At 36.3% G+C, this 10526-nt stretch overlaps 1 long non-coding RNA gene across 1 annotated transcript; it reads left to right on the top strand.

Annotated features, from left to right (window-relative positions):
* The first annotated feature begins 240 nt into the window (after positions 1-240).
* LOC124276850 lies at positions 241-10109 on the top strand. The gene is made up of 2 exons (XR_006898673.1): positions 241-385; positions 9959-10109. It is a non-coding gene; the product is annotated as an uncharacterized LOC124276850 (long non-coding RNA).
* The last annotated feature ends 417 nt before the right edge of the window (positions 10110-10526 follow it).

Below are 10526 nucleotides of genomic sequence, written 5' to 3'. Positions count from 1 at the left end.
AAGAATTCATATAAATTTGTCCAGTATCAAATTCTATTTAACATGTTGTTTTATATCGTGTACTGCAACATAAGGTTTCTAATGCAACCTTTATGTTCTTATTAAATATATGAGTGTCATCGTGTATTGTTGTGTTGTTGAACTTAGTGCTGAAACTTGCTTGGTCTTCTATTGCAAGCTAAGAGGTCGCATATCGGAAAACTGCGCCCAGTCACCGGACTGCCTGGAGAGCCCGGATGTACAGTGCGCTCTTGTGTTTAGCGTCCGCCATGTTGTATGGCCTGCCAGAAATTGACGGTGGCGAATGAGGTCAGAAGCCGATGGCGATGACTTGTTCGTCTTGAAGAAACGCACATCTAGCATACGAAGTCTTTGAAACACCATGGTAAGGTCCTAGTAGTTTATTAATTGAATTCAATCAGGAAAGGCGCCATTTCATTGCTTGGAAAGTGTCGATAGCCTTGTCATTCAAGACCATGGAAGGCTGAAGAAACATACAAGGGTGTCTTGTTGGCTTGTTTTGTACCGTTAGGAAGTCATTAAACAAACATTCTTGTAAATTCTGAATACAATAATAACCATAGCCCGTGCCACAATCGGTGATTTTTTAATCGTTGGGTTAATTTAGCTTCCTGCAGTTGTTGACATGGTGGTTGCCCATATTGCTGGCAATGTCAGTGGGCATATAACATGGTCATCTTTTGCCATTACAAAAAATGGACTCATTCTGTGACACGGGATCAATCCCGAAACCATAAAATATTCCAAGGATGGCCACATGTGACTTTGACCGCTTGTCTTGTTAAAGAATTATACTTCTTCTTTATTATTGATTTTTCTTGAACTTTGGACTTACAAAACTTTTCAAAAAGTGATTTAAATTTACACTTGGTGATATTAAATCAATATTAAGGTTTTATTGGCCATTCTTGGAGATTTGTGGAGTCCTGATGTTTGTCTTTCACCATTTGAAGATCATGACCTACTTTATATTTTGCCCATCATCTGGTGGTATTGGTTCATATTCTTCCTAATTGGTGTAATTCAAGGGATTTTATCAGTTTCACACCTACTTTATGGTATGAATAACTGCTTACGTTGCTTAACATTTCTTTGCTACTCACAGATGCAACAACATGAACTCTTAGTACAAGGTTGTTAACAAGATCATCGATTGCCATTTAAGAAGAAGAGTTTGTAAGTTTTTCTTTGCAAAACCAGTACATTGGTGTATAGCAGGGACTTGCCATTTGCATGATCAGCTTATTTTAGCAGCAATATAAAAAAAACTTGCATTTTTCTGCAACAGAGCCTTCACTTCAGAAATGTGTGCCCAAGACTGTTCACTACTTTGCATCAGATTTCAAGAAAGGTGGCCATGATTGTATGGACATAAGTGTTATATCAATATTTCATAGAATGGTAAGCCACATGAGGCAATACTGAAACTTAACATGAGAGGTTACCAATATATTCCGATTAGATTGTTGAAATGAATTAGTGAGCCCTATCTACACGATCTGTGATCATGATAATCAAACAAGAAAACCAATCCTACTTGTTTCTCATTTGACAGGTAAAAAGTACACAGGGGCTAGGAAGGCCTTGACATTTCTGAAACATCTTTGAAAACTTTCAAAAAAATTTCAATATAGCTTGGAAAGCCTGGAATATTGTGGTTCCTCGATAATGGTAACAATGAAATAAATCAACAACTTTTTCTGTAGATTAGACATAATAACAGCAACACATTTTATTGACAGTAATCCTTTTTGTTATGGATACATTAAGTGTCATCATGTTACGGGTTTTTCGAATACTCAAGAACATCCGTTGTTGCCTTGATTATCACATGAACAATTGTAAAACTTTTTTTATTTTGGCAACACCTTTATCTTAAACACAAGCCATCTTCTGAGTACTTACAATGTCTGTTTGAGAGGCAACACGCCACATTATAACAAAAGTGAATGCTGACATCCGAAACTATGTGACGTTGGTAAACCTACAATCTGACGATATCTAATAGAGTATACCTGGTGGTCAGAAGGAGTTGAATAAAACTTAAGTTTTGAATAACCTTTTCAACATCACCAGCGTTGTTTTCCTGCATTTTGTCATCATCCTGTCAGTATCAAGATATCCCAACACGAGCTGAATTCGACGTTCTGGTGATTTCGACGATTGCATTGCACGCGCTATATCGGGGGAGTACGTGTGCGATCGGAGTGCACAAACAGTTTCACTGGTAGGGCGGGTGCCCAGTCGCTGTCATGAGACGTTTTATTGACAATGGAAATCGGGAAGTAAAGTTATATAAAATGCAAACAAACATCAATATTATTTACCCGAGATTGTTAATACCACTTCAGGTGCAAAATCAGTTGCCTTTATAACAAAAAATAGAAAGCGAAAATTCAGTTTGATCAGTCGTCTGCTGGTGACAGGCAATATATAAATAGGAAGCCACGTGATCACAACACTCCCTCACAGTGCGGAGTAAAAAGTATGACTCATCGTCGAAAACCCATACAAAATACCCGCATGTTAAGAGCGGCAACAGTTTCGCCGATACGATGCCATCAACACTAGTTTTGTAGGGAACACTTGATATTTTTGTGTGAAATAGATGAATATATCCTTTATCACTCAAGGTTAGTAAAATAAAATCTTTAAATGGTATTACAGATAAAAAATATGTTTTTATCTTACATCGTCGAAAACCCCTGACACCGGGATATTTCATGCAATGTTTAAAAAAAGAAAGAAAATTGACAACAAATACTAAAGGTTTTATGTCCTTTGACAGTACAGTTGATATATATGATTGCAGGTACTTAGAAATACAGTTGGATATCTGTAAGCTTTTTGTACTGATTAATTCATAAGAAGACAGGCAGTGATATTGGCATGTTTTGCAATGTTGATTGGGTGCAAGATATACTCGTCACTTAATAGTTGATAGGATCTATGAAAAATTTGAATCAAAGGTTACTACATAATGTATAGCAGTTGAAAGGTCTTGTATTGAATGGGAATTACTGATGCAGTACTGTGAATGTAATTACCTATAATTGTCCATTTTGTGATATTTGTAATTGGCAGGCCCAACAATCTGGGTAAGATTTACGTACCAACCCCCCCTCCTAATTTTTCAAAAAATACAAAGCTATACAAGTAATGAAAAGTACCTTATATAATAGGCAGGGGGTACGTAAGGAACTCTTTCCACAATCTGTAATACTTTGGTTTCTACTTAATTTTGTTCAGTATTACTCCGGGCAGTGGGGTAGCCCAATGGTTAAAGCGTTGGCTTGTCACGCCGAAGACCCGGGTTCGAATCCCCACATGGGTACAATGTGTGAAGCCCATTTCTGGTGTCCCCCGCCGTGATGTTGCTGGAATATTGCTAAAAGCGGCATAAAACCAAACTCAGTCAGTATTACTCCAGTGATGCCTTATTCTGGTAAGATAATTTTGAAGCTGTACTGAACTTTATGGAAAAAAATCATTCAACATCTTTCTATGTATTGGTTATGTTTCTTTTCTTGTGGTTTGTGCATGAGTGTCCAGATATTTTATGTCTCTCTTGTAATTGGTACGTAAGCATCTGCCAGGAAGATTTTATCCTACAGTACAATATTAAAAAAAAGACATAAGACATGTCTACATTGGTCCATAAATGTCAGGATAGGAAATGTTCTCTTCATTGTTGTCATGGTTGATCACAGATGGGACCAGATGATCAAATAAGTTAATTGTGTTGCATACAGTATTTTGATTCAGCTCATACTAAGAACTATTAGTTGGTTTTTAGTTTCTAGTTAGTTTTTCATGAACATCCTAAAACTGTGTAAGATTATCTCATGTCTTACAGCTGCAAATGTACAAGAGTGGCAGGTAACATGTTTCTTGTGGAAAATATGTGGGATTGCCAAATAAATTTCCTTATTACTGCCTTAAATAAGAGCATGATGGACCTTCTGATGAATATTAATTCACACCATGTATTATTGTTCAACATCATCACCTTGCATAACAAACTTGATACATTAAGGTGTGAGGTCAAGTTCAGTCAACTAAATGTTTGCATAAGGAATTTGCAACAGAGCTTTCTAACTCTTAGCACTGCATGTGAATGTTAAAACAATCACATGCGCTGGTGGAGTCGCCTACTTATTGTTTTTACAGAGCTTCCCTGCTATAAGGGTGATCACGAAATATGGCATTTAGTACCCTTGAGTTCAGTTTTCAATCACCACATAGCTGTAGTGACATCAGTTGCTATCTGTTAAAGGAAAACAACATAGTGAATCTGAGTTGTCTAGCTGTCGTCATTTGAATTATCCTTGCATAAGTAGATGCTAATTAGCACTATATGCACCACAGGAATGGTCATTTATATAGCAAAATAACCCAACATGTTTTCACTGTTATCATATGCAGAGGATTTTTGTGTAGGGTTGCTAAAGCAGATGAAATACACCTTTATCATCCAAAACTGTTTTCCACAGGAGATATCGCTTGTGTGAGATCATATGATATCTCCTAGGAGATATTGTTTTGACAGTAGATTTTGTACAATGCCCCAACAATGCTATGACGTCATCAACTTGATGACGTCACAATGCTATGACATCGCTGCACTGCAAATCTAATGGTAGTACAGAGTTGAGAGATGTGCATTTTTCATTGAAAACTAATGAAGAATGATTTTGATGATAAATAGAATCTCACCCTCGTGTCTACTGATATCAATTATATCAACACTCGTTGATAAAGGTAAAAATATCCTCGGCAAGCCTCGGATATTTGTAACTTTATCAACTCGTGTTGATATAATTGATATCAGTAGACACTTGGGTGAGATTCTCTATATATCTTGTTGTGAAGTGTCTATTTAAAAACATTAGCCAAAATATGTTGATTGATTGCTATTTAACACATTGTTATCGTAGTTATCTAACACAGCCATAGACATCATGAACACAGTTGTCACATGCACCATTTTAGCTGATCAAAGATATCTGAAACATTTGAGAAACCAAATTTCCGTGATCAGTTGCTAGATTGTGTTATAACCCCAAAGTATACTATGATGTATATTGAAATATTAGATTGTTACAAAGATGTGTGGAACGGATTTCTACATACAACTTTAAATGTTTGGGACATTGTTCCTTTATGTGGATGTTGATGAATACATTCCTCAAACAAGATAACTTCTTCACAATCACATTAGAATACATATAACATTTGTAAGTTAAAAAACATTTTTTATCCCCCGCAACGCGTTTTGCGGGGGGTATTAAAATGGACTCCGGTCCGTCCGTGCACATTTGTCTTTTCCGGAGCAGAACTCTAAAACCGTTCAATATTTCTTCACCAAACTTGGCACATACATGGATCTGGTGGTGTACTGGTGCCTTTTGGTAGTTTTGGAATTCTGAATAAAATATTTTTGGCGTTTCCGTGGCAACAAGTTCCACTTAGACTGAAATTGGTGGTAGTGCTCTTTTCCGGAGCAGAACTCTAAAACCGTTCAATATTTCTTCACCAAACTTGGCACATAGATAGATCTGGTGGTGTACTGGTGCCTTTTGATAGTTTTGGAATTCTGAATAAAATATTTTTGACGTTTCCATGGCAACAAGTTTGACTTAGCCTGAAATTGTGGTAGTGCTCTTTTCCGGAGCAGAACTCTAAAACCGTTCAATATTTCTTCACCAAACTTGGTACATGGATAGATCTGGTGGTGTACTGGTGCCTTTTGGTAGTTTTGGAATTCTGAATAAAATATTTTTGGCGTTTCCATGGCAACAAGTTTGACTTAGACTGAAATTGGTGGTTGTGCTCTTTTCCGAGCAGAACTCTAAAACCGCTTAAATATTTCTTCACCAAACTTGGCACATAGATAGATCTGGTGGTGTACTGGTGCCTTTTGGTAGTTTTGGGATTCTGAATAAAATATTTTTGGCGTTTCCATGGCAACAAGTTTGACTTAGCCTGAAATTGTAGTAGTGCTCTTTTCCGGAGCAGAACTCTGAAACCGTTCAATATTTCTTCACCAAACTTGGCACATAGATTGGTCTAGTGGTGTACTGGTGCCTTTTGGTAGTTTTGGAATTTTGAATAAAATATTTTTGGCATTTCCATGGCAACAAGTTTGACTGAAATTGGTGATAGTGCTGCTTTCTGGAGCAGAACTTTAAAAACCTTTCAATACTCTCCTTCCACTTTTCTATATACACACCTAAATATTTCTATATACACACCTAAATATTTGACATAATCATAACTTGTAGACATAATCATGAAGAGTATTTTGCCATTGCGGGGGATATTGATGACTTTGTCTTCTTGTTACTTCATGTGATGCAGCGAAAAACAGTGGTGGCCAATTTGTAATAGCAATCAGCTGTAGCTTTTGTTTATTTGTTTTTGATTAATGCTGCCAAAGCCGTAAATAAAATAACATGTTTGAAATATATAATTCATCTATCGTTACCCCATGGTTTCTTGAAGGTATATTTTGGGGTACTTTTAAACTGAATCCCTCAGTAAATGACCGCCTCCGTGGTGTAGTGGTTAGAGCATCCGCCCGGAGAGCAGAAGGTCGCGGGTTCGATCCCCGACCGTGTCATACCAAAAGACGTTAAAATATGGTACTTGTTGGTCCCTGCCTGGCGCTCGGCATTAACGGGTACAACAAGGACTGGTCAACTCGGAGTCAGTATAATGTGTCTGAGTGGGGTATTCATGCTTCATTGCGGCATGATATCTCAGTGGGCTACACTAATCAGCAATAAAAACATGGTAATTTGGGTCCTGCTTTTTATTGTTTAGCCTTTGCTATTATATTTGGTTTCTCATTCTTGAATGAGGCATTAGAGGTACACATTTACATCATTATGTACAACTTATATGTTACATACACAAAATGATAAATTATAAATATATACATCTGGCTTGGTTGCTAGAATACTGTACATGTTTTTAACCAGTTAAATGAACAATGTTTCACTCTTGCGTTATTGTTTATCTTTTGTGTCAGCGTTGCTTAAAATGCTCTCACATATGAGTTCAGTATCTTCTTTGCAAATCCCAAAAGATTGAAACTCTTCGATTACTGTTGTAGGAGACTGGGAGTTGTTGCAATTCAGTTCTTTAGCTGATATACAGCCCTATTTTCCAGTATAATGCCATGTGACGTAAAGTATTGGGTTAATGTTGGATGCTGACATGATATTTTCTTGCAAAGAATGTATCATGGTTGGGTCTCTAAAAAAACTCTTCATGGGCTGAAATTTGTGGGATACAGTAGTCATTGGTATTTGTTGTTATTGTTAGACAACTCAATCAAACCATTAATTATCAGGCCTTGGATGGAGTCAATATGTATGTTTGTAGGCTGGTATGTGGTCATTTCTGGGCCACTGAAAATATTTTTTTTTTAAAATTCCATTACATAATAGTGCATTTTTCAAGATTGTTCTGTACTGTTCATACATGCAATATGATACATGCATGCTTTCTTGCTCAGTATAAGATAGGTGGTGTTCAAGCTGTAAAATTAATTACTATTTGAAAGACAGGGTGCCTTTGTTTATAAGCATTTATCAACACATTGATAGATCTGCATGTTTGTGGGTAATTACAAGTAATTTGAATATGCTGGAATTATTCTCCTAACACTTATGGCAGACAATTTACTCCTGACACTAAACTGTACCATTGTAAAATCTTGTTTTGTTTTAATTGTAGTTTGAAATTCATTTGAAAACAAAACATTCAATCAGTAACATTGACTTTGGAGCTGAAAAATAAAAGGAATTCTTAAAACAGTAATGGTTTTCATAGAAGACCTTCAGTACAGATCATTATGTTTTACTTTATCTGTTGACATATTGATCATATGTCTTCTTTTCACATTATGTCAGATGGGAACTCTTATCTTAACCCAGATGATTTTTCGTCTTTGTTTATCATGCTCTTTGACTGCTTTATGCTGAGGCAGCAACATGGATGTTCAAACAGGAAACAGCCTTGAAAATTGATTATGGCACAGCATGTTGAAAACCAATACATCGTATTGATAACCTCAGGCAATCACTGTTTGGAAGATAAAACAAAAAATGCTGGGAAATGTATTTGTCTTTAACAAAATGACCAACTATTAAGAATAATCGTGATAGAGCAAATTGATCAGTAGATGTTTTTGTCATGATCTGACATGCAATGTTGTTGGCATACAAGATTTGATTGAGCTCAGGTTTCAAAACATAAGCATGACCGATAGAATTTGAAATTGCCAGTTCCATCAAAATAACCCAGATTATTGTAAGAATACCTGTTGGCTATAGCCACAATGGAATACAAATGCAGGATTTTATTTTGATTTGCAAACTTGAGGTCCAGCTAACATCCAATAATAATTTTACGGGTCCTGTACAGTGTAAAGTAATAAAGTGGTGTAGATTACAGCAGCATAATATTTGATGATTACTAATGATTTCAGGAATTGTTCATTTCTTGTCAAGAATTTGATACAGTATAAATTAACCCTTTTTTTCTCTGCATGCATTCTATACATTTGTGTACCTGACGTGGCCTGTTAAGATAACAATGTATTACCTGAGTGATTGTGTGTCATTATGCCTGATGAATGAGTCAGCTCACTATTCATGATGTTCACGACTGGTTTGCTTGCTGCAGTCAGGTATACAGTCAGCTGGAATAGTGTTGATTGCAGTATATACAACCGTGAGTAGCTCACTCACTCTGGCATCTTTAATGGCTATACCATTGGTGATTTGTGAAAAAATGAACTAATGATAATTAATAAACAGTGACAGACAAATCTCTGGTTTGAACAACATGAAAGATGATCATGAATCTGTCATGGCAGTACTACTGAAGAGGGTCAGCATAAGGCGGAGATTCATGTCTTGAATAGAATTTTAGTTAGAAATTCTGCAGTGGATTTACTGTAATGTATTTATTCATAGCTCTGTGAACTGAACCAAAAATACACAGACCTTGTTCAAGTTTGCAACAAAAGCTTGTTTTATAAACAAAATGTGTAAATCAAAGTAGACAAATGTGACAAGATTGACCAACATTCCTCCACATAAGAATACATACATGCATGTCCTACATCAGGTGTTTGTTTATTTTATGCACATAACTTGACTCATCAAAAAGTCCATAGGACCTTTTGGGCAGTGAGGTAACCTAGTGATTAAGCATCTAACTTATGGTGAAGACACTGGTTCAATTCCCTACATGGGTTCTTAATGTGTAGCCTATTGCTGGACAATTGCTAAAAGTGGTGTAAAACCTTGCTCACATTTTCATAGGACCTGTCAATCAAAGTAAGTAGAAGAACCGCAGCTGTTATAAATTGGAAGAAATATGTCTGAGAGAAGGTGGCTGACAGTCACTACCTGCCAGATTTAAACATTAGTTTTCTAGAACTAGAGAAGACAGGTCTGAGATGGAACCAAAAATGCAGGTTAGAAATGTAAACTTAGGACTTGAAATTTGTGAAACCAAGATTGTGTAATGCCAGTGTTTGTATATTGAATCTGGATGACACCAATATTGCTTTGTTATGTTTGTGGCTGAAGAATTGCACTAAAATGTTACTAGGCCCCATGATGAATTGGGTTAGGAGATACTGAAGTCCCTCCACTGTAATTAGGAGTCCATGAAGTTCTGTTGTTACAAAAGGAGTTTGATTTATAAGATTCATCACTACTATACACTTCCTTGTCAGTTTGGAATGGTACCATGAAATGGTGACAGAATGTACCTTCTCCCAGCATAAGGCCTTTTTTTCAATTACTTGGTTTACAGATTTTTTGATTTTTTTTTATTAGGTTGGTAGGGAGGGGTGGGTGTGGAAAAGGGAATATGGAGATGTTATTTACACACTTGAATATATCATATATGCCAGGTGCAGCATGCCAGCTGAGCAGCCTGTGGCGTTACCTTTCTCTCTGTTCCACTCTGTTTCAGGGAATATTTGAAAGGTATAATTTGCCATTTTCTCTCTTCTTTTTTCACTTTCTTTGTTTTGTTTAATGAGGTAGGCAGCATATAATGGCCAAAAAATAATATGTAAAAAACAATTCTTTTTTTTTCTTTCATTTTCTTCACATTTCGGCTTGGTGGATCCGTAAACCAAGTAATAAAAAAAAGGCCTTAAGTCAGTGGTAGATATCATGAAAATTGGAGCATATTGAACACATAACAGGTTTCATGCAATACTTAATGTCATCATCTGTGGGCAACATTTTACATCATAACATTCGTTCCTTGAATGTTAGACATGCTGAAACCAAAAGTTCAGGTCTCTTTTGTCTCTTTGTATCACTCATACTAAATCTGTACAAGTGTGTTGACTTATTTGCTAAAGTCATTGTCTGGCACAGTAATATTCCAGTCGGCTTGTAATTTCATCTCAAACAAACTGTGGGAGAAATAATGCTTTTTTTAATATAAATTTGCTTAGTGGAATGACT

This window comes from Haliotis rubra, unplaced genomic scaffold (assembly GCF_003918875.1).
Source record: "Haliotis rubra isolate DU_JTF1 unplaced genomic scaffold, ASM391887v1 Scf214, whole genome shotgun sequence".
NCBI classification, from domain to species: domain Eukaryota; kingdom Metazoa; phylum Mollusca; class Gastropoda; order Lepetellida; family Haliotidae; genus Haliotis; species Haliotis rubra.
Note: the sequence above shows the minus strand (reverse complement) of the source record. Positions and strands in the feature narration are given on the sequence as shown.